At 42.1% G+C, this 22,930-nt stretch overlaps 1 long non-coding RNA gene across 1 annotated transcript in view; it reads left to right on the top strand.

Moving 5' to 3' along the window:
- Positions 1-3,659, top strand: part of LOC122556953 — a 24,055-nt gene extending 20,396 nt beyond the window's left edge. The window contains exon 3 of the long non-coding RNA XR_006313723.1: positions 3,407-3,659. This is a non-coding gene — a long non-coding RNA (uncharacterized LOC122556953). The remainder of the gene's footprint in view (positions 1-3,406) is intronic.
- Positions 3,660-22,930: the final 19,271 nt, after the last annotated feature.

Below are 22,930 nucleotides of genomic sequence, written 5' to 3'. Positions count from 1 at the left end.
AGCACCTTCCCCTGCCACCACAAAAGATACAAAGCCTACACCCACACTCTCTCCCTCACCTCTGTCCAAGCCCCAAAGGAGCCTGCCACATCCATCAGAGTTTTACCTGCACTTCCACACGTCAGTCACTGTATCCGTTGTGGTCTCCTCTACGTGGTGAGAACACTGAAAGGTGACTCCTCCAGGGCCTGCAGATGGTTCCTCCTCTGGCTGGCACTGCCCTGGTTCCTTGTGAGGAAGCAGCATCTTGGAGTGAGAGCCTGGTCCCACAGGTAAGCTACACATGACAATCTTCACAAACAGCAGTACAACGATAACCAGATAATCAACATGAAAAGAAACAGATTCAAGTATTAGTATTAATCAGGACTTTGGAATCTGCCAGTCAATCCTTTACACGCAAAGGACAGGCAGGGCTCTTCGGGTTAATGTCTTAATGAAAGGTAAATGTCAATCCAGAGGGTAAACTAAATGTTCAGATAATAACTGTTAGTTAGGAATGATTGTGGTCCAGGCAGTGACAATGGAATGACAGTCTTGTTCCCACATTTCACACAATCCCAAACAACAGTAAAATGCAGAGAAAGTTTCGTATAATACCTCGAACGTCTAATCCAAACAGAAAGCTCTCTAAATCTATGTTCTTTTTGAAAAAGATGCTAAATATTAACCGTCACACTTTAACACCAAGCATGTAACTTTGATAAAGCAGCTGACAATGATTGGTTAATTAGGCTTGACTGTAAACTCGCTCAGAATCAAATTATTGTAAACTGGGTTATAAATAATGCAATACATCAAATCCCTCAAAATCAGAAAATTCTCTCAATCACATTCTTTTTGTTCTATTCTTTATGGCTCTTACAGCAGCTGTCACAATTACATGGGATCAATTCTGCAGCTATTGGAATCTAATTTGAAATGCACACACCCCATTTATTGAACCACACAATCTGTCTCCACCTAAACCAGGGAACCCGATAAATCTGTCCCACACATAACTCAAGGAAGGCCACAACTTGCTCAGTGCTCACCCAGTACCCATAATCTGTTCAAACACAACAATGAAGCCGACAACATGTACTCTAAGTTGGCCAACAGACCAAATGAGCTGTGCAAGCTGCAGAACATGTGACTATTGAGCCCCATGGACTATCCCATGTGAATGCAGGTGAACTCTACATTCTCCCATACTTGCAATACAGTAAACTCATAGTTTGAGAAAATATAAAAAAGCCATCAAACATGTAAAGCATTCAACCATGGATGGCCATAACCTGCACAATGCTATACATGGCTGTACAGTATAAAAACTGTGAAACAGAGCCTGACCAGTGTGTTGCAATGCCTCTTTAGCTTCTGATGTACCAGACCAGCATCACAATAGTGTTGCTGCAAAGGATAATAAATGTTTCATTAGGCAGTCAAATAATTCTATGAAATGTACTGAAGATTAGGGGCAACATGATAGCTCAGTAGTTAGCACTGCTGCCTCACAGCACCAGGGACCCAGGTTCGATTCCCACCTTGAGTGACTGTCTGTGTGGTGTTTGCACATTCTCCCCATGTCTGTGTGGGTTTCCTCCCACAATCCAAAGATGTGCAGGTTAGGGTGAGTTGGCCATGCTAAATTGGCCAGAGTGTTCAGGGATGTGTGGATTAGGTGCATTAGTCAGGGGTAAATGTATAGTAATGGGGAATGGGCTTGGGTGGGATACTCTTTGGAGGGTCGGTGTGGACCTGTTGGGCCAAAGGGCCTGTTTCCACACTGTAGGGATTCTATGATAAGTGGAATGTAGTTGAGATATTGTGGCAATGTCGGGCACTTGGTGTAATTCCCCATCACAAAACCACTAGATTTAAATAAAACACCAAGATCTGCATTGGCAGACAAAGTGGAAGTAAAGATAATGTTCATCACAGCAATTATATTTGGGTGTAGAAACCACATCATTTGTGAATCAGCTGGCAACAAATTGAGACTTGATAAAACGATATTTCGTACTTCAGACAACAGGAATTTCAAACCTATTTAATGAGTGGATTTGAGTGCATTAATCAGTAAACAGATGTCTCTGGGTCACTGTGAAAGCTGGATATTAATTCAGTGCTCGCTGAATGTCAAGGGGGGTGTTTTGGCAAGAGCACATTAAAATCAGGCAATAAATACGAAGAGACAATCAGAATGAAAGAGAAAGAATGCTGGCCTGAAGCTTCGGAAAGACTTTGCACTTGAGAAGGCTTGTGTACAGTTGGATTAGGTTATTGTTAGAGTCAGCCTTGCCTGTGGCATTCAGCAACACCGAGAGATTTATTAAAAAAAGGGAGGCTGACTGGACGGACCAGTCACAGACAAGAGGTTCCATGACCTGCTTGATTTTCCCAGGGTAGCCGACACAATGAAGTTGTACATCTTTCCCAGTATTCTTCTGTGTGGGGAGAATGTCTATGCAGCAACTTTGGGGGAGGGGTGGAGATATACAACTCTATTACCCAACAAAGACACTTTCAGTTGGACATCTCAGCCTGCATGTGATTTTTACTGCCTAGATTTCTAATGTGAACAATCATTACACAAGAGAAATGAAAGAGTGGTCAAGCATGTGATGGTTATACTTTCTGTAGTGTTAAGTAATAAAAGATGGATTGTGTGTGTGTGTGGGGGGGTGGGCGAGGTGGTGTTTAGATCTGCTTTCATAGTTGCCTGTATCCAACTGAAATGACAGGGGAAATTACCTGATGATGTGCTTCATTAGTGTATGAGCACAACAGGATTGATGGCAAAGACCGAGAGATCTATAAGGCATCTTGGTGTTTTTCTCTCTTATCATTACCACACCCTAAGTCCCACCCCCCAGCATCCAACTCAGGCACACCTACCGTTATCCAAAATGCTGGAAAATCTCAGCAGGTCTGGCAGCATCTGTAAGGAGAGAAAAGAGCTGACGTTTCAAGTCTAACTGACCCTTTGTCAAAGCTACTGTTATGTTGTAAGTGCAGTGTCAATTTTAATGATGCGGAGGTGCCAGTGTTGGTCTGGGGTGGACAAAGTCAGAATTCACGTGACACCAGGTTATAGTCCAACAAGTTGCTTTCGGAGTGCTGCCCCTTGGTCAGGTGAAATGAGGGGAAGCACCTGATGAAGGAGCAGCGCCTCAAAAACTTGTGATTTTAAATAATTCTGTTGCACTATAACCTGGTGTCTTGTGACTTCTGACCTTGCTATTTCTAATAACACATCTATTTTTGATTTCAGCGAGGACTCGGCCTGCCTGTGTGTTTGGGATTTATTAAAATGAAAGAAAGTACATCAATGTGGGTGATCATCTCTGAAATGCAAAATTGTTCACACATCATGTTCACACAAAAACATGTAGTCAAACCCTTTAACTCTTTCCCCCAAAAGGTTCTGGATGCTGGGTTATTTGAAGCTTTCCAAACAGAGATGGATAATTTTTTGATACATAGCAGTATCAAGAGATGGGGAGCAAAGTCCAGGAAATACATTTGAGGAAAACGTCAGCCACAATCCAAGAGATTGGTAGAGCAGCTCTAAAGCTGAATAATTTTCTAATGTTCCTGTATCATTCCGATATCATTCGTTGTTGTCTTTTTATTGGTTCATCCCAGAAATACAAGCCTTTCTGCAGTTGACATAAGCAAAAACATTTCTGAAATCACTGCTCAATTTTGAACTGTTCTTTGTTAATTTGTGAATATGTAAACTTGTATATTTTATCTTCTTGAATTTTTAAAGTTATATTTAATACAATAAAATGCTTTTCCATTTGCATTTAGTTTTTCTACTGTGAAATTTTCCTTCTTCAACTTCAACTCCCACAACTGCAACATATTTAGATCTGAATGAGTGTAAGTGCTCGGCAGGGTCCGATATTTGATATCCCATGGTACCAAAGGAGTGGCCTTGGGAATAGTTGATATATTGATTTTCATTTTCCAAAATTATGTTGATTCTAGAATAGTCGCAGCAGGTTAACGGGTGGCAAATGTAGCCCCACTGTTTAAAAAAAGCAGGGTTAGAGAAAGCTAACAGCCAATCAACAGTCACGGGGAAAGTGCTGGAGTCTATAAAGGATGGAATAACAGAAGACTTAAACAGTACCAACAGGTTTATTTAAAGTCAGCATGGATTTAAAAGTAGGAGGCACATTGGCTCAGCAGTTCACACTGCTACCTCACAGTGTCAGGGACCCGAGTTCGATTCCAGGTGACTGACTGTGTGGAGTTTACGCATACTCCCTGTGTCAACGTGGGTTTCCTCTGGATGCTCCGGTTTCCTCCCACATCCCAAAGATGTGAAGATTAGGGTGGATTGGCCAAGCTAAATTGTCCATACAGTCTGGGGATGTGCAGGATAGTGGGTTAGCCATGGGAAAGGCAGGGTTACAGGAATAGGGCATCTGGGTGTGATATTATTTGGAGGGTTGGTGTGGACTTGATGGGCAGAAGAGCCTGTTGCCACACAGTAAGGATTCTATGATGAGTAGAGTTTGAAAAACACTTGGAGATTTGGGGGATGTAATTAACAGGTGAGAGAGAAACAGAGGATGTGGTGTATTGGGTTTTCAGAAAGTTTTTGTTAAAAGTCGCATTGACAGATTATTATGCAAAATCAAAGCACATGGATTAGTGGTAATATACTGGCGTGGAATGGGGTTATATATGTGTGTGGGTTGGTGGTAATATACTGGCGTGGATTGGTGGTAATATACTGGCGTGAATTGGTGGTAATATACTGGCGTGAATTGGTGGTAATATGCAGGTGTGAATTGGTGGTAATATACTGGTGGGGGTGGGTGGTAATATACTGGCGTGGGTTGGTGGTAGTATAGTGGTGTGGATTGATATTAATATACAGATGTGGATAGGTGGTAATATACAGGTGTGGATTGATGGTAATATACAGGCGTGGATTGGTGGTAATATAGTGGTGTGGATTGGTAATATAGTGGTGTGGATTGGTGGTAATGTACTGGCGTGGATTGGTGGTAATATACACGTGTGGATTGGTGGTAATATACTGGCGAGATTGGTAGTAATATACAGGTGTGGATTGGTGGTAATATGCAGGTGTGAATTGGTGGTAATATACAGGTGTGGATTGGTGGTAATATACAGGTGTGGATTGGTGGTAATATACAGGTGTGGATTGGTGGTAATATAGTGGCGTGGATTGGTGGTAATATACTGGCGTGGATTGGTGGTAATATACTGGTGTGAATTGGTGGTAATATAATGGCGTGGATTGGGGTTATATATGTGAGTGGATGGTGATAATATACTGGCGTAAATTGGTGGCAATATACTGGTGTGGATTGGTGATAATATACAAGTGTGGATTGGTGGTAATATACTGGCGTGGATTGGTGGTAATATACTGGCGTGGATTGGTGGTAATATGCTGGCATGGGTTGGTGGTAATATGCTGGCGTGGGTTGGGGGTAATATGCAGGTGTGGATTGGTGATAATATACAGGCGTGGATTGGTGATAATATACAGGCATGGATTGGTGATAATATACAGGCGTGGATTGGTGGTAATATACTGGTGTGGCTTGATGGTACTATACAGGTGTGGATTGGTGGTAATGTACTGGTGTGGATTGGTGGTAATATACTGATGTAGGTTGGTGGTAATATAAAGGTGTGAATTGGTGGTAATATACTGGCGTGGACTGGGGTTATATATGTGTGTGGTTTGGGGTTATATATGTGTGTGGTTTGGTGGTAATATACAGCGGTGAATTGGTGGTAATATACAGGTGTGGATTGGTGGTAATATACAGGTGTGGATTGGTGGTAATATACAGGTGTGAATTGATGGTAATATACAGGTGTGGATTGGTGATAATATACTGGTCTGGATTGGTGGTAATATACGGGTGGGAATTGGTGGTAATGTACTGGTGTGGATTGGTGGTAATATGCAGGTGTGGATTGGTGGTAACATACAGGCGTGGATTAGGTGTGGATTTGTGGTAATATACTGGTGTGGGTTGGTGGTAAAATACAGGTGTGCATTGGGGGTAATATACTGGTGTGGATTGGGGGTAATATACTGTCATGGATTGGGGGTAATGTACAGGTGTGGATTGGTGGTAATATACTGGTGTGGATCCAATCTAGTCTGTCCACTAGATCAGGGCTTAGACTTCATGTTCAAAATATGCAGGAGGTCATGAGTAACCTAGGTGTGAACAAACTGAAACCTTTAGCATATCACCCACAGTCTATAAGGGCACTGGATTGTACTGTCAAACGATAAAAAACAATGATCAGGGCATAAGGCCATGAGTAAACCTATGAATGGGATATAAGACTAGAATTTCTTCTGTTTCCAGTGAGGCCACTGGTTTAATTCCATCCGAATGATGCTAAAGCCGCCAAGTGTGACGACCTGTGAAACTATTCCAAGCGAGGTTTTTAGAGCAATAGCAGAAAGTCTCCATGTGAACTACACAGTAGAGTTCCAAGAATATTTCACAAAAACCAGTGAACCCTATCAGTAGGCCCAGAAAGGCTGGCGTTGGTTTGGGAGGACACTAATTGCTGATGCATCAACTAAGTCCCAGCAGCAGGAGCTTCAGCCTCTGCTGTACTCATGCCAAAGTTGTCACCTCCTCAAGGCTCTGTATTGACTACTGAAAGGTTAAGGCACTGACTAAAACTAACTCCTAACCGATATCAGTCCTGGCTGCAAGATTACACAGAGAGGTTAGGTAAAGCAGCTTATGCGATAAAGATAGATTTATTTATGGTTTACCGGCAGGTTCTCTTGATTCGAGAGCGTGGTGCTGGAAAAGCACAGCAGGTCAGGCAGCATCCGAGGAGCAGGAGAGTCGATGTTTCGGGCATAAGCGCTTCATCAGGAATGCGTCGCTTTTCCAACACCACACTCTGGATTCTGATCTCCAGCATTTGCAGTCCTCACTTTCTCCTGGGTTCTCTTGATTGTTAATGCAAAGGAAATCTCTTCTTTAGTTACTTTAGACAGGTTATACCATGTCCCTGAAATGCTTCAGTCACCTTTCAAAGGCTGATAAACCAGCCATTATCTGGTTCATCTCATTGTGTAGTGTACTTAGACAAACTTCTAGGTACAGGTGACACCTGGGCAATGTATTATTGGAAGCCCTATTCCAGAATATACAGTCAACTGGCTTTATGGTCAATCACACAAAGAGCAGATTTGGTAAAGCCCAAGTGATCCACACAGGTCATGTACGAAATTAAGGACCAGTACTATCAATGGACTACAATCACCATTCTATCATCTACTCTTCACAAGTCACCCAGAGATTGGTCCATACATCTTTTAACTTTAACTATCTTTTTAGACTTCTTAATCCTAATCTGTGTGTAAGTGTGGTGTGTTACTAATTCCTTTTGTATTCAGTACTGATAAACTCTCTTTTGTTAACCCAAAACAAAATGGTTAAAATGGCTTCTTTTAAAACATAAATTCATTTGGTCTGGGAAAATGGTGATCCACAAGGAAGTGAATCCCTTTAAAATTAGCTTTGTTGCAACAAACCAAGGGAACTTGTGAATAAAGAAGGGAAGCTAGTTAATCATTTCTCATCTGGGAGTTTTATGATGTCGGGTGGCCTCTGGAATGATAATAACTTGGGAAACATTGACTGGAGAGTAACTGTAACAACTGTGTATAGAGATGCTATCCTGTTATGGAAACTTCTAGATGCAACGACAGTGAAAGAGGAAATTCCTGGTTGACACTTGTCAGTGACTAACTCCTAGGGCTGAAACAGATAAGAGATGGCAATTTTTTAGAGAGCTTGAGGAATTTTCTTTGTTTAGTGAAGTGAGGTAATTTAGACATTAACCTGCCTTGCAAAGGCCAAATGGTGAAGCTTTTGTATTTTCATCTTGATGATGTTCCTTTAAGGAACATGGTCCAACAGTTGGCTTGCTCTCCTCTTGAATTAGCGTAAATACTCAACGTGTATCACAGAATCAGTCTGGAGATTCTGCTGGGCCACCGCTGAAGCGACCCTCCAATACGGTGAAGGCAGTTGAGTTGACTGTTTAGCACTAGTGTGTGTAAGCCTTGTAACCCAGAGGCCAGCCTGATATTGTGGTCTCTGCCTGAAAGATAGCCCAGACGCTGCATGAACTGCAGTGCAACTCAACGGAGTCAAGGCAATTTCTAGCAAACAATAAGACCATAAGACATAGGAGCGGAAGTAAGGCCATTCGGCCCATCAAGTCCACTCCGGAAGAAGCTTCATCACATAAGGAGATTACTTTTCCAGTAAGTTAAGGGAACTACAGATCTTGACTAATACCTGGATTTGATTTCCAAACATCATCCTTAGATGCCATTACATTTCGATGTTCTCTCCCTCTATTACCATCTTAAAATTAACAAAGTGTTCAGACATCATTTATAATTCTTCAGTTATGTGATGAATTCCTCTGTTGTGCTTTGAAGAGAGATAGTTGTGTAAAAGTTTAGAGTTAATGTTGCTTTTACCCAGGTTGTAATGTGCTGTACGAAAGGGAGAATTTAGTGGTCTGTCTGGTTGCTGTCCGAGCGTTTATTAAAGCAGAGTTCCTGACTCTGATCCTGAAAGGATTTTTGGAGTTTAACTTAGTTCACTTTCAGGATGCAGGTCTTGCTGGCAAGGTCAACATTTTTGCTATCCCTTGTTACCCTGTGAAGCCTTCTTCCTTATCCATTACAAACAGGCATGAAGCCTGATACAACTGAATAAGATACCTGGTCATTTCATTACATTGGTGCAGAATTGGAGTTACATTCAGATCAGACCTAATGAGACAGCAGGCTGCCTTCCCTAAAAGCACCATTGTGAAACTAAAGGATTTCTTTCTAACAATCCAATAGTTTCTTTGTCATCAGTATGGAGAACAATTTTGTTCCACAGATTAGTTGATTCAATTCTAACTCCAGCAGTTCCCAGATTTGAACTTAAATCTTCAGGAGGTGTATCATTATGTATTACTTCAGGCCTCTGGATTATAAGGGCAGTAGCATTAGCACTCTGCCCATCCCGTTATACAGGTTGGAAGTACAGCTTTCGGGCTGTCTGCATGAAAGGGATTGGAGCAGAGTGCCTGCTACCACTTTTCACTTTTCCTTCAGATTCCACAACAGAAAGGAGGTGAGATTATAAAAAATACCTACATACCTTCTGATTTACACAGGAAATACGGGGGGTGGGGGGGGCGGGAGTGCTGGTTGTTGAGGAATAATATAATCCTGTCATTTTATTTTTATTTTTCAGAGGAGAGAGATTGCTAGGCCAGCTTTTCTTGCCTCTCCCTAATTGCTCTTGAGAAGGTGGTAGTGAACTATTTTCTTGACTTGCTGCAGTCCTTGGGGTGTAGAAACATCCTGTACTATTAGGGAGGGAGATTGTAATCAGCAATAGCAAAGGAACAGCGTTGACATCCAGGTTCAGAATGGTAAATAACATGGAGGGAAACTTGCAGGTGGTGAGATTCCTATCTCCCTCAGGTCTTGTCTCTCTAAACAGCACAGAGTATGGGCTTGAGAAGGGCTATCTAAGGAGCCTTGCTGAATTTCTGCTGTGCATATTATAGATGATATAGTTCTGCTACCGATCAGCCATGAAGGAGGGAGTGGATGTTTGTGGATGTGATGCCAATCAAGCGGCTGCTTTCTCCTGGATGGTGTCGAGCTTCTTGAGTGTTGTTGGAGCTGCCCCCATCCAGGCAAGTGGGGAGTATTCCATCACACTCCTGACTTGTGCCTTATCAATAGTGGACAGGCTTTGAGGAGTCAGGAGTTAAGTTACTCACTTCAGGATTCCTAGCATCTGACCTGCTCTTGCAGCCACCGTATCTGTATGTCTGGTACATTTGAGTTTCTGGTCAATGGTAATCCCAAGGATGTTGACAACGAGGGATTCAGTGATGGTAATACCGCTGAATGTCAAGGGGTGGTGGTTAGATTCTCTTTTGCTGGAAATGGTCATTGCCTGCCACTTGTGTCAGCTGTTGCAACAGTGGAACTGCAAGGGAGCATTAGCTGCCCGATATTTGATTCGCTGCAATCCAATTTGAAATTTTATTTCTGAGTCAGCTATCTAGGAGCCCAACGTTTCACCTTAAACTCTCATCTTTGGAGCTACCAGGATAATCAGAGATTATTCTTTAATTGCACTTCAACATGGATCAACACTGTAATTAAGTGGTAATTCAACATGCTACCCAGCAGTCAGAATATAGAACAGAATATCCTTTATTGTCATGTGTACTCGAGCACAGTGAAAAGTTTACAATGTTGCCCTTTATGTTGCTATCTTGGGTACCTTGTACCTAAGTACAAATCCTAGATACAAAAAGAGGAATGAAAAAGTAGTTGCATTACTTTACAGTGAATCGTGGAATAAGTTAGAAATATGACACAATTAAAAGGATCGACATTACTAGTCTGGTAACATACTTCAGAGATCTGGTTTAATAATAGAAATTACAAACTGTATTGTTTGTAGACTAGTAATCCAGAGTGGCTTAATCATCTAAAGAGTAGGCATTTAACTCATACCATCTCAGTAAAAATGGTCATGAATTTGTTTTATTGTTTTAAGGACTGAATTGCTTCACAATTTTCTGACTCCACTGAAATAACCTGCAAGCCATTCATTGTCTTTAAGTAGTTCAAGACAGCAGCTCGTCATTTAGCGGTAGGCAGCAAATAATGGCTGTGTGAGGGTCACGATCAACCCATGAGCTAATTTATAAAGATCTCCAAGCCTACGATTCAGAGACTCGATCTCATGCACCTGCCACTGTCAGGTTTCATGGAAAACCACATTCAGTTTCTTTTTCTGGGGCAAACACTAGCGGTTTCTGCAATTTCGAGGGAATATCAGCAAAATCCTAGATTGTTCAAGTAACCGATTTTGCCACCAATTCTCCACTGAAGTTACACTAGCTGCTTTGAGGAGATCTGCAAGAAAATCCCTGGCAATACAGTAATTTAAGATTTCAATGTTATATTTTAGAACAGCACCTCTATTATAAAGACAGAAAGCAAGACCGACTAAAAATAAGAATGAAAGAATACATAAGAAATTGGGATAAGTTACCAGGCTATCTCAGCTTTCTTATTGTTGTTCATTGAATGCACAGAGTTTATATATGAGAATGACTAGCAGAGCGCAATGTTCAGATCTGCGTTCCAACTCGTTCTGAAGTGAAGAGCACATTGCTTAAACTAATTAACATAATCTTTTCTTGACTCAGTTGAATGGCAAGTTTGCTCAGTCATGGCTCAGCGGACTGAGAATGGGGGGTGGGGGGGAAAATCACTGGGTCACATATGGAATAAACAGCAAATCAAAGTGAGAATGCCAAGACCTCAGACTGCTCAGAAGATACTCCTCCTTCTCCCATTCTGCATCACTCTTTGCAAAGGAATGCTCATTAATTCTGTGCTGAAAACCTGTGAGGTCTTGACTGGCAGCATCTCAAGAGCATTCCAGGCTTAAAGAGCACAAAGTGAGGGCATACTGCGGAAAGTAATGTGTTCATACCCAGCTCTGACAAGGAGTTTGAAGATAAACAGTTCAATCCAGTAAACCCCACTGTACTTGACAGATGAATCCAGTCTCCACACTGCAGCCTGATCTTAATGCTGAACACTAATGTTATAAATCAAACCACTCCGATAATACACACAGGCAAATCCCACAATTCCTGGACAAAAAACTGGGAGAGCTGTCCAAAAGACTAGTCAAACAACAGCCCGACATGGTCATACTCATCGAATCATACCTCATAGATAATGTCCCCAGTAACACCATCACCCACCCTGAATATGTCCATAAGACCATACGACACAGGAGCAGAAATTAGGCCATTCGGGTCGATTCTCCCATTGTCTCCCCATAACTCCTAATCCCCTTGACAATTAAAAACCTATCTATCTTCATCTTAAATATACTCAATGACCTGGCTCCAACAGCTTTCTGTGGCAATGAATTCTATCGAGTATAAACCCAGAGTCCTCAAACGTTCCTCATATGTTAAGCTTTTCATTCCTGGGACCGTTCTCGTTAACCTCACCTAAACATGCTCCAATGCCAGTCCATCCTTCCTGAGATAAGGGGTCTAAAACGGTGCATAATACTCCAAATGTGGTCTGACCAGAGCTTTATAGAACCTCAGAAGTATATCCATGCTTTTATATTCAAGTTCTCTCAAAATAAATGCCATCATTGCATTTGCCTTCCTAACTACTGACTCAACCTGCAAGTTTACGTTGAGTGAATCCTGGAGTAGAACTCCCAAGTCTCTTTGCCCTTCAGATTTGTGAATTTTCTCCTCATTTAGAAAATAGTCCATGCTTGTATTCTCCCGACCAAAGTGCATGACCTCACACTTTCCAACATTGTACTCCAGCTATCACTTCTTTGCCCACTCTCCTTCAATTACCTTTGCATCATTTACAAACTTAGCCATAATGCCCTCAGTTCCTTCATCTAGATCATTAATATATAAACGTCCTGTCCCATTCACAGTTCAGGCCCACCAGAGGTAGCAGCACAGGAAGGAGTTGACCACAGGACAGGTGACCTCAGGGTAGGTGAGGAGCTGGATCCCACAACCAGTCGGGAGACTTTCTGCCTTTTGGGGGCTGCTTTCCTGCTGGAATGGGAGGGAGGCTGATCTGATGGAGATGGAAATGGCACAGCTATTACTGTTGCTGCAAGTGGAGAGGTATCCTGACCAAGTGAAGAGGAAGTGCAGAGGGCATACAGTGTTAGTGGTTGTCATGGGTTGGGTTGGGTGACAGTGCATGATGGAAGATGTTGTAGACAGCAGCGAGTGTGATACAGCATGAGCCTTGGTGGGAGGTGGGTGCAGTAACAGGGATAGAGTGAGGGTGAGGTTTTGCAGAGAAATTGGTGAAGAGAATGGTGTAGCGAGACTTCCTGTTTTCCTAACCAGTCAGTTTGGATTGAAACATAGAAACTAGGTGCAAGAGTAGGCCATTCAGCCCTTCGAACCTGCCCCACCATTCAAAAGGATCGTGGTTGATCCGTCAGCTCAATACCATATTCCCACTTTCTTTCCGTGTTCTTTGATGCTTTCAAAATCTAAAAAAACCTCTCTCTTCCTGAATACATTCAGTGACTTGCCCTCCCCAGCTTCCTATGGTAGAGAATTTCACAGAATCACCACCCTTTGATGAAATGTTTCCTCATCTCAGTCCTAAATGCTCCACCCCATATTCTGAGACCGTGTCCTCTGGTTCTTGACTCCTCAAATCAATCTTTCCCCATTTGATAGTCCTGCCAGCCCCGGTGCCATTCTACTGAGCTGACGCTGCACTCCTTCCTTATACTGGGAGAATAAAACTCCACACAATACTGTAGGCGTGGTGTGATCAAGGCCCAGTAAAATTGCACCAAGGGAACTCTATTTGCAATGAAGGCCAGAATACCATTTGCCTTGTAATTGCTTACTGCAGCTGCCTGGCTACTTTCATCCACTGGTGTACAAGGACACAGATCCCTTTGTACATCCACACTTGCTCACCATATCACCACTTAAATAATACTCTCTCCTTCTGTGTTACACACCAGATTATAACTTCACATATAACCACGTGATAATATGTGTATAATGTGCTTGCTCAGTCACTCAACCTGTCAAAATCACTTTGAAGCCTCCTCCTCACAATCCTCCCCCCCCCCCCCCCAAGTTTTGTATCATTGCCAAACTTGCAAATGTTGTATTTGGTTCCCTCATTAATGTTATTTCTACCTGCTTTGAGGTTGGGGTTCAAGCACTGCCTGCACTCGGGAAAGGACTGATATTTTCACAACTCAGTGTTTCCTGTTTGTTTAGTTGGTAAATAATGGGATTTGTAATCTCCGGCTGGTGGGTTTAAGAAAGGACTTTCTTAAAAATAATACTTCATTCAAAATTATTTTTTGGATTGATTTTTACCAACTCATTGAAGAATTATAAACTGGAGGTCTAAGGCAAAGTTCCCATTTTGCCAGCTCCAAGACTGATCTGGATTTGTTTGAGGATTTGCTGATGATTGGTTTTTAAATAACTTTCTTACTTTTGTTTATTTTTAAATGTGTTTCCACCGCATACCTATTTTCCCCAATGGTGCCAGTTTTACTTTTTGTTTTATTTTTAAAAGTATGATGAAACCAATTCCCTAATCCTGCCAGGCAGGATGTTCCTGACTGTGACACCATTGTTCATGAATGGGGAGCATTGCTGTAGTGTTGCAATACCAATAATGTGCTACCTACACACAACACCAAATTTTCCCAGTAAGTGGAAAAATGATCACTAAATGATAACATTTCTTTGGCTCCATTTTGAACAGTTGGATATTAAGACAAGTTTCTAGCAGTAACTAGCTATCTAATTTTCAATGCTGCATTCTCCGAGGGAAACTGCAGTTACTAGGTTGTGAGTCGTATCATTTCCACTGTTTTTTATTTTCTTTGTTACTAACTTGTCTTCTTTGTTCGTTAAACATTAAATGAAAATATTCCACTAATCAAACTCCAAACAAATGGGCAGACTGAATCTGAATTGCAAAATCCCATGCCCCAATCTATGTTACACTTCCTTAGTTTCCACAATAATATCCCAGGAAAAGGAGAGAAAGACACAAGATCAACTATTTGGTTTTCAGTCATCAAACTATGGCCCTGACTCAGGTAAACAAAAAAAATCTGCTGTTGCTAGGCTTCAGAGAATCCAAATAGGTTCCTTTGAAAGAATTGGTCCAATTAGAAAATTATAGAAATTTTGCAATGTATTTGTGAAGACTTGCCCACCCCCCCGTCTACATCGTTGGGGAGTGATGCACATATGTAATTACAACTGGTCTTGGTAATGAATGAGACTAGAGGGGTAGAGAGGTTTCAAAGGATGGTAAAGCTCAATGGGAACAGTCTTGATTTGGTTCAGGAGGTGTGTGGTGCAAAAAAAAGGAAAGATTTAGGCTTTGTACAGTGTCCTCAAGAGCACCTATTGTCTCAAAGCTCTTTAAATCCAAGTGCACAGGCTTGGCTGCAAGTGCAGAAAACATGGCTGTTCAAAGCACACCCAGAAAACTCTCTCAACCAGGACTGTGGCAATATTCATTATTTTTTGTGATGTTGTTTGAGGGATCAATATCGGGCAGTAGATTGGAGTAACTCCCCTCATATTTTTTAATTACCGCTATATAATCTTTTACAGGTGTCTCTGTAAGCAGCTGGGGGACTTCATGTAAGAAAGCCAACACCCGCCTCAGCACTGCACCAGAAAGTCAGTTTGAGTTTTGAACTTAAACCTGAAAACTTATGTCTCAGAGGTGGAAGTGCTATACCAACCTGTCACAGCTAACAGAGTAGAATAGAAACACTACATGCTGTGAGGAATAAGTTACCGCAGATGCTGGAAACTGTACTGAAAACAAAAAGTGCTGGAGATCATAGCGGGTCAGGCAGCATCCATGGAGAGAGAGCAAGTGAATGTTTCGAGTCTAGGTGACTCTTCACCAGAGTTGCCAAATACTGTTGGCAGGTCTGGCAGCATCTGTGGAGAGAGAAATGGAGTTTGGATTTCAAATAAGACATCAGAACTGTTCTGCTGAAAGTTGATCAAACTGAATAATTAACTGTTTCTCTCCCTTCACAAAAGCTGTCAGACCTGCTGAGCATTTCCAGCGCTTGCTGTTTTAAGTTTAGACAGCACTGCACTTTAGTAGCAGAGCAGAAAATTAGGAAGGAAACTGAAATTGGAAACGATGGAGAGTGGGTTTGGTGCAGGGGCTGAGGGCTGGAGCTGTGAAACAGTGCAAAGTGTTGGAGGAATAGAAGATGTGAATGGAAGTGGGGAAGAGGCCAAATTATTGCTTTAGTAATGTGGACACAATTGCTATTGAGGAGATTCAGGAGGCCTGTGTTTGGAAAGCATAACTGAGATATGTGGAGACTTTTAAAAACAGGATCGATTGAAATCATGGTAGGTTCAAAAGCATCAAAAAGAAGGAGAGACAATGTTTCAGTGTGACTGCACAGAGCTAGCCTTTATCTACTCGCTTCATGAACCTGGTTGAAATTAAAAACCATTTTCCTCAAACACATAACTGGACATGCTGTCGGTCAAGTACTCTGTTCCTTGAACCTGCCTGCCTAAGGGTCTGGCACTGGGACCTGGGTGACATTGAGCTAACTTTTTGGTGCCAGTGTAATATGAATTTTCAGTTGGGATTATTGCAGCTCCACAAAATGTTTGAGCTTCCAAATTAAGACGATACATTTTAGTTAAATTATTTCTATCAACTGACAGTAAAAACCATCCCTATTAAAATGGGCCCAATGAAAGGAAATCAGAGAGTTGTACTGCTGTGCGTAGGATTCCTATTATTTTTATGTCTCCTGAAAGAACCACAGATATTTAAACATTGCTATTGGCTTGAAAGGCAGGATTGTCTAAGTTGGCTCTAAAAAGATTCATTTTGCAGTTATTAAAACATTAAACCTTTATGGTAAAACATATCAACAAAATCGGTTTTAAAGTTCCTGGGACCGTATCTCTTCCAGGATTCACCACTGCTGTTTTTGTCGGTCCTTTTCAGGTATTTTCCTTTGCAATAAACATGATGAAACTTTATGTTCCAAACATTACGTAAGACAGAAAGGTGCTTTGGATCGTGGCTTACTGAAATTTACAAAAGTTTACACCTTCACTATGTGACTATGACCAACAACAATCTGAAAACGGATCTCAAAGAGGGAAATTAATCTCACTGCAGTGAATATTCCAAGTTCAACTTACAAATTTTGCATTTGAAATTTTGTTAACCATAGATAGGGAATCCTCCTGTTAGTCACTGCAGGACAGGATGAATGGGGGCCATCCTTTAGTGGTTGCTGACTCTTCATTGAGTGTGAAAAGCCGTGGCCAGGTATTGTTTATTTAATTCTCCTTTGTGCAGACTATTATTGGGCACTGACATCTGGGAAGCTACACCTCAGATGAACTGACTTTTGAAACACTGGAATTACCCAAATTTGCAATTTATTACATATCTCCATCCATGTCCTGGCTTCCTTAATCCCCTGAGTGCGTGTGTGCAGAAGAAATAGCAAAGCAATTCTCCTAGGTTTTAAATGCTTTGCTCTTAAAACCTATATCTGATTTCATCTTCAATGATGGGTTCATTGCAAAACTGTAATCCAAAAAATTCAGAGTTTGGGAAATACCCATTAGCCTACCTCTGGAGAGAAGCAAAAAGGGAAAAGAGAAGTTCAAACGATATCTCTCTGCCTTGGGCTTGAGAGGGAAAAAGCAATCATAATTTAAACGCACACTTATTCCTCCTTTGTCTGTGATTGTATGAAATGCTTCACTTGCTGAAGCTAGCATGGAATAAAGGATCAATTACACCTTTAATCAGAAAGCAAAAACAGAGAATGCTGGTAAAGCTTGGCAGTTCGGGCAGCATCTGTGGAGAGAAAATCAGAGGTAACTTTTCGGGGCCGGTGACCATACCTCAGAACTGCCCTTCAAACATAGCTGCAAAGCAGATGCATAAGGAGCTGTCATAATGATGTCAGGTCACATGGCACTGGGAGACATGCCTGTTGGGTTCCTCCCTTACTGTTTCTTATCATGTTACCTTCTGACGACAAACTACATGGTCCCAAACAGCGAACAGATCCACAGAAAAGACAACAGAGACCTGCAGAGAAATCCATCATTGTGTGAAGGATGAAGGAATTCAAATCCATTCCAATCCCAGAAGTAGGGAACAAATCTGAGGAGAAGCCCTGTGGTGAGAGGGAGAGGTGGATTTTGAGGCCAACCAAGAAACTGGACCATGGAGAGGGAGACCCCACAAAACATGTAAGTTTGCAAAATGGAATACAGCAAGCTGCAAAAAAACATAGAGTCATAAAGATGTACAGAACAGAAACAAACCCTTCCATCCAACCCGTCCATGCCGACAAGATATCCCAACCCAATCTAGTCCCACCTGCCCGCACCCGGCTCATATCCCTCCAAACCCTTCCTATTCATATACCCATCCAGATGCCTTTTAAGTGTTCTCATTGTACCAGCCTCCACCACTTCCTCTGGCAGCTCATTCCATACACGTACCACCCTCTGCGTGAAAAAGATGCCCCTTAGGATCCTTTTATATCTTTCCCCTCTCACCTTAAACCTATGCCCTCTAGTTCTGGACTCCCCCAACCCCAGGAAAATACCTTGTCTATTTACTCTATCCATGCCCCTCATGATTTTATAAAATGTCTATATGGTCACCCCTCAGCTTCTGAAACTTCAGGGAAAACAGCCCCAGCCTATTTAGCTTCTCCCTATAGCTCAAATCCTCCAATCCTGGCAATATCCTTGTAAATCTTTTCTGAACCCTTTCAAGTTTCACAACATCCTTCTGATACAAAGGAGACCAGAATTGCACACAATATTTCAAAGGGGGCCTAACCAACGTCCTATAAAGCCGCAACATGACCTCCCAACTCACCACAGTAAAACAAAACAATTGCAGATTCAAGCTCCTTACAGAGAAGGCAAAGTAGACACCATAACCACTGATTATTGATGACTCATTCCACTTTGCCAATAATTCCCAACATGGAACACAGAAATGAGGTCCTCAAGGACTGCAGGCAGTGGAAGGGCTAGATCGAATTTTACCAGAATGTTTACAGACTAAAAAGGCCCTACATTAGCAAAGACCATGCCATTTTCTAAACAGCCTGAACCTCAGAAGTGGAATACTGCTTTTATCCATGGGCAAATAAAACACCCCCTGGCCCAGAAGACTTACTCCATCCCAGTCTGTGATTGATTGGATAGCTACCAATGTGCCAGTAGACAATGTACAGGATGGGAATGGGGGGGCCGTATCCATTCTTGCCTCATGTCCACACAATGGTGGAAAAACTCCCCATCAGTGCCAACCCTGATGGACCAGTAATACTGGGTAGCAGACATGCCACAAGGTAGGCCATTTTCAGGTGCTTTGCTGAAGCACCAACAGGAAATTTCAATCTGTGGGACAAAGATGGAGTAATAAACCACCACAATGTGCAACTGTCCAAGAAGTGGATGTAAGAGAGGAACAAGATAACTTCTGCTTCAGGTGAAATTATAGACCCACAAGATGATTTATGATGTACAGATATCATGGAAAATGCAAGAATATGATTTTAAACTGGATAGAGGGAGAATGTATCTATTCTTTCAGATTCCACACTGAGGGTGAAGCCTCAATTCTTCCAATAGGGTCCCATCAAACTTCAGGATTCAGGAGGAATCAGAACAAGACGACAAGGACAGATGCAAACTATGCTTCACTACAATGGGAGAAAGATGATTGGGAATGATATATGGAATGTCAATCATTATTTTCTTTATTAAACAGAGACACCGTGTAGGATTGACATATTCTTTATTTGCTTGATGTAACAGAAATGAATTTGAGCTGTTACCATTTCTGAACCTTTCACTTGGAGGAGAAGCTAAAAGTGGAAAGGAATATTCCGGGAATGATGGTGACCAGCCACATAATGATGTTCTAGACTTTAATTTGCTTTTTCAAACCAAGTGGGAATGAATTATTCCACCACAGAGACAATGATCTGTCCCCGTAGAGGTCCCGGCTACCACTACAATCTGAGAGCAGTCCCAATGATGAGGTCTGCATTGATTCTTTTGAGGAGTCTCAACTTTTTGTTGAGAATATGAGGTGGTGGTCCTTATCTGCTTATCCCAATAGGCACACTGATGACTGGCCACAACAATTGCCAGCCATAAGGAAAAAATGATCCAGGGAAAATGAGGCGCTTAACTCTAACTTGGATCAACATTCAGAAACTATTAACTTACAAAATATGAGCTGAAACCTACAGTTGAGTTCCAGCAATGAGCCAGAGTTAGTAAAGAGTTGTTGATCTTTACTGACATTGATGTGGATTACCTGTTGTCAGCAACCCAGATCTGATCATCCTCTGGCCAAAGAAAATTCAGGATCCAAATTTGCTTTTCCCACTGGATGCTCCTGTTGCTTGCCTTTGACAACAAAATCAAGAAGTCAATACATCTTTCCGAGGGCAGTTTTGAATATTCTGCAGGAATTTATCTTGTGATTGGCTGCTCCATCATGTGAGAGGTTTCTTTACACTTAATGTTCCTGCCAATTTTCTCCTCGCCAGATGATATTGGCTCCTTGTTGGAATATACCCCTGTAGGTGGTAAACTTCCCAAGTGGCAGCTTCCATGTGTGAGCCATAACAGCTTGTGGGAAATGGCTTACACCGATAGGAAAGGTTACAGCCAAGTCCATCATGGACTCAATTGATGTCAGCAGCACCTTTCTCCTTCCAAACCCTGAACTCTCCCACTTCGAAGAACAAGGACAGCAGCGTCACCTGCAGGTTGCCCTTCCTCCAAGCCATGCACCATCCTGATTTGGAGTTGTACCACTGCTCCCACACTGACCACCCCCCCCCCCCCTCCCTAACAACACTGCACTCCTCCCCCTGCCAACAGACTGCAGAGGCTCAACAAGATGGCTCACCACCGCTTTCTCAAAAGAGATTAGGGATGTGCAGCAAAGACTGGCCCAGCCAACAATGCTCACATCCCATCAATGAATGGAAATGATCTGCTGTTCTGGTAAAATAACATCCTTAAGAATAATCTACTTCTTTTTTCCATCCTGGAACCAAAAACATTGAAGCTGTTTGTAGTGCACACTACTGTATAGATTAGATATTAAACCTGAGATCTTACTTCATTTTCTTCTTACAGAAGCTACATAGTTTGACACTGTTTACATTTTGTAACCACTTCCCTGTTGAATATTTGAAATCCATCGCAGCTCCTGAAATTACTGTGTGGGCCTGTATCGTGTAACACATATAGAGGAGGTCAGGTCATCAACAGCAGACCCATTCCAGTTTTGTCCTGCAATGTCAGCAACCTGATACAGCCTGATGTCGTACTCAGAAACCCTAGGAAAATCCATCAAATGGCTTTAAAGTTTTGTCTGTTTTCATCACAATTATTTTGGGGGTGTTATGCATGTAAAGAATTTAATTTTCCAACTTCATGGGACTTTGTTTTACACAGGATGAGATGTGCAAAGTCCCTGTGTAAAAAATGTGCCTATAACAATGATCCTTGATTTATTCAGTAGGCAATTAGATGTGAGCTTAGAAAGGAAAACTTGCCAGGGCTGAGCATATGGCTGATAACTTGGGCAAACACTCAACACTGTCACACAAACCCTGGTGATTCTATGGCATGAATGTTAACACTGAAAAGAGTCAAACAGAATCTCAAACCCAAAACTCACATCCAATTTCTGGCTTTAAACAAAGTGGAACCACGAGGAAGGCAAGGTTTAGAGATAACCTGCTTCCAGGCCTGTTTGTCAATTTTAATATTTTAATGAGGCTATTAACTGGTAATTTGACCTACCTTGATATTTGAACTGGGGTTTGCCAGTTTTCCCAACCTTGGGAAACCTGGCAGCTGAAGGGAGGCAAGGCAAGGAATCTGTGATGGAGAAAAGGTATTTGTTGTAGAATTAAAACTCCACAGCACACAGAAAAACTTTGACATCTGCAATGTCCTCTACCTAATTCTTCAAGACTAGGCAACCCCAGCCTGTTAATAGCCAACGCTTATGATCCGGTCAAAAACTCACATGTATGTTATGCAACACTTTATTGCACCAAGTAGAAGGCTTATTTTACTTACTCTCAGGTTGTGGACAATGCTGGAAATTGCAATAATTGCCCGGTCATATAGACACCTTGAAAATATGCAATGGTACAGCTGTTCCTGCAAGCACTGCAGTGAGTGAGTGTGTTAATAATGTTCACAGAGAGTTGTACAGCATGGAAACAGACCTTTCAGTCCAACTCATCCATGCCGACTGTGATCCCAACCTAAACCAATCCCACCTGCCTGCTTTCCTTTCCTATTCATGCTCTCATCCAAATGCTGTAACTGTACCAGCATCTACCACTTCCTCTGGCAGTTCATTTCACACACAAACCACTCTGTCTGAAAAGGTTGCCCCTCATAGCTGTTTAAATCTTTCTCCTCTCACCTTAAAAATATGGCACTAGTTTTGAACTCCCCCATCCTAATGAAAAGGCAGTTGTTATTCACCTTATCTTTGCTCCTCATGATTTTATAAACTTCTGTAAGGTCATCTCCATTGTTGTGGTTCTGTTCGCCGAGATGGGAATTTGTGTAGCAGACGTTTCGTCCCCTGTCTAGGTGACATCCTAGTGCTTGGGAGCCTCCTGTGAAGCGCTTCTGTGATGTTTCCTCCGGCATTTATAGTGGTTTGTCTCTGTCGCTTCCGGTTGTCAGTTCCAGCTGTCCGCTGCAGTGGCCGGTATATTGGGTCCAGACACTCATCCACAGACTCGATCAACAAACACATCGACCTGGACCAATATACCGGCCACTGCAGCGGACAGCTGGAACTGACAACCGGAAGCGGCAGAGACAAACCACTATAAATGCCGGAGGAAACATCACAGAAGCGCTTCACAGGAGGCTCCCAAGCACTGAGGATGTCACCTAGACAGGGGACGAAATGTTTGCAACACAAATTCCTAGCTCGGCGAACAGAACCACAACAACAAGCACCCGAGCTACAAATCCTCTCTCAAACTTTGGTCATCTGCAATGCTCGAGTAAAAAATGCCCCAACTTATCCAACCCATTTTTATAACTCAGACCTTCTATTCCTAGCAACATCCTGGCAAATCTTTTCTGAATCCTCTCCATTTTCTTTACATTAGATTACCTACAATATGGAAACAGGCCCTTTGGCCCAACAAGTCCACACTGACCTTCCAAAGAGTAATCCACTCCCCCCTCC

The sequence above is a fragment of the Chiloscyllium plagiosum genome, chromosome 14 (assembly GCF_004010195.1).
Source record: "Chiloscyllium plagiosum isolate BGI_BamShark_2017 chromosome 14, ASM401019v2, whole genome shotgun sequence".
In the NCBI taxonomy this organism is placed as follows: Eukaryota; Metazoa; Chordata; class Chondrichthyes; order Orectolobiformes; family Hemiscylliidae; genus Chiloscyllium; species Chiloscyllium plagiosum.
This window is presented reverse-complemented; position numbering and strand designations above follow the sequence as displayed.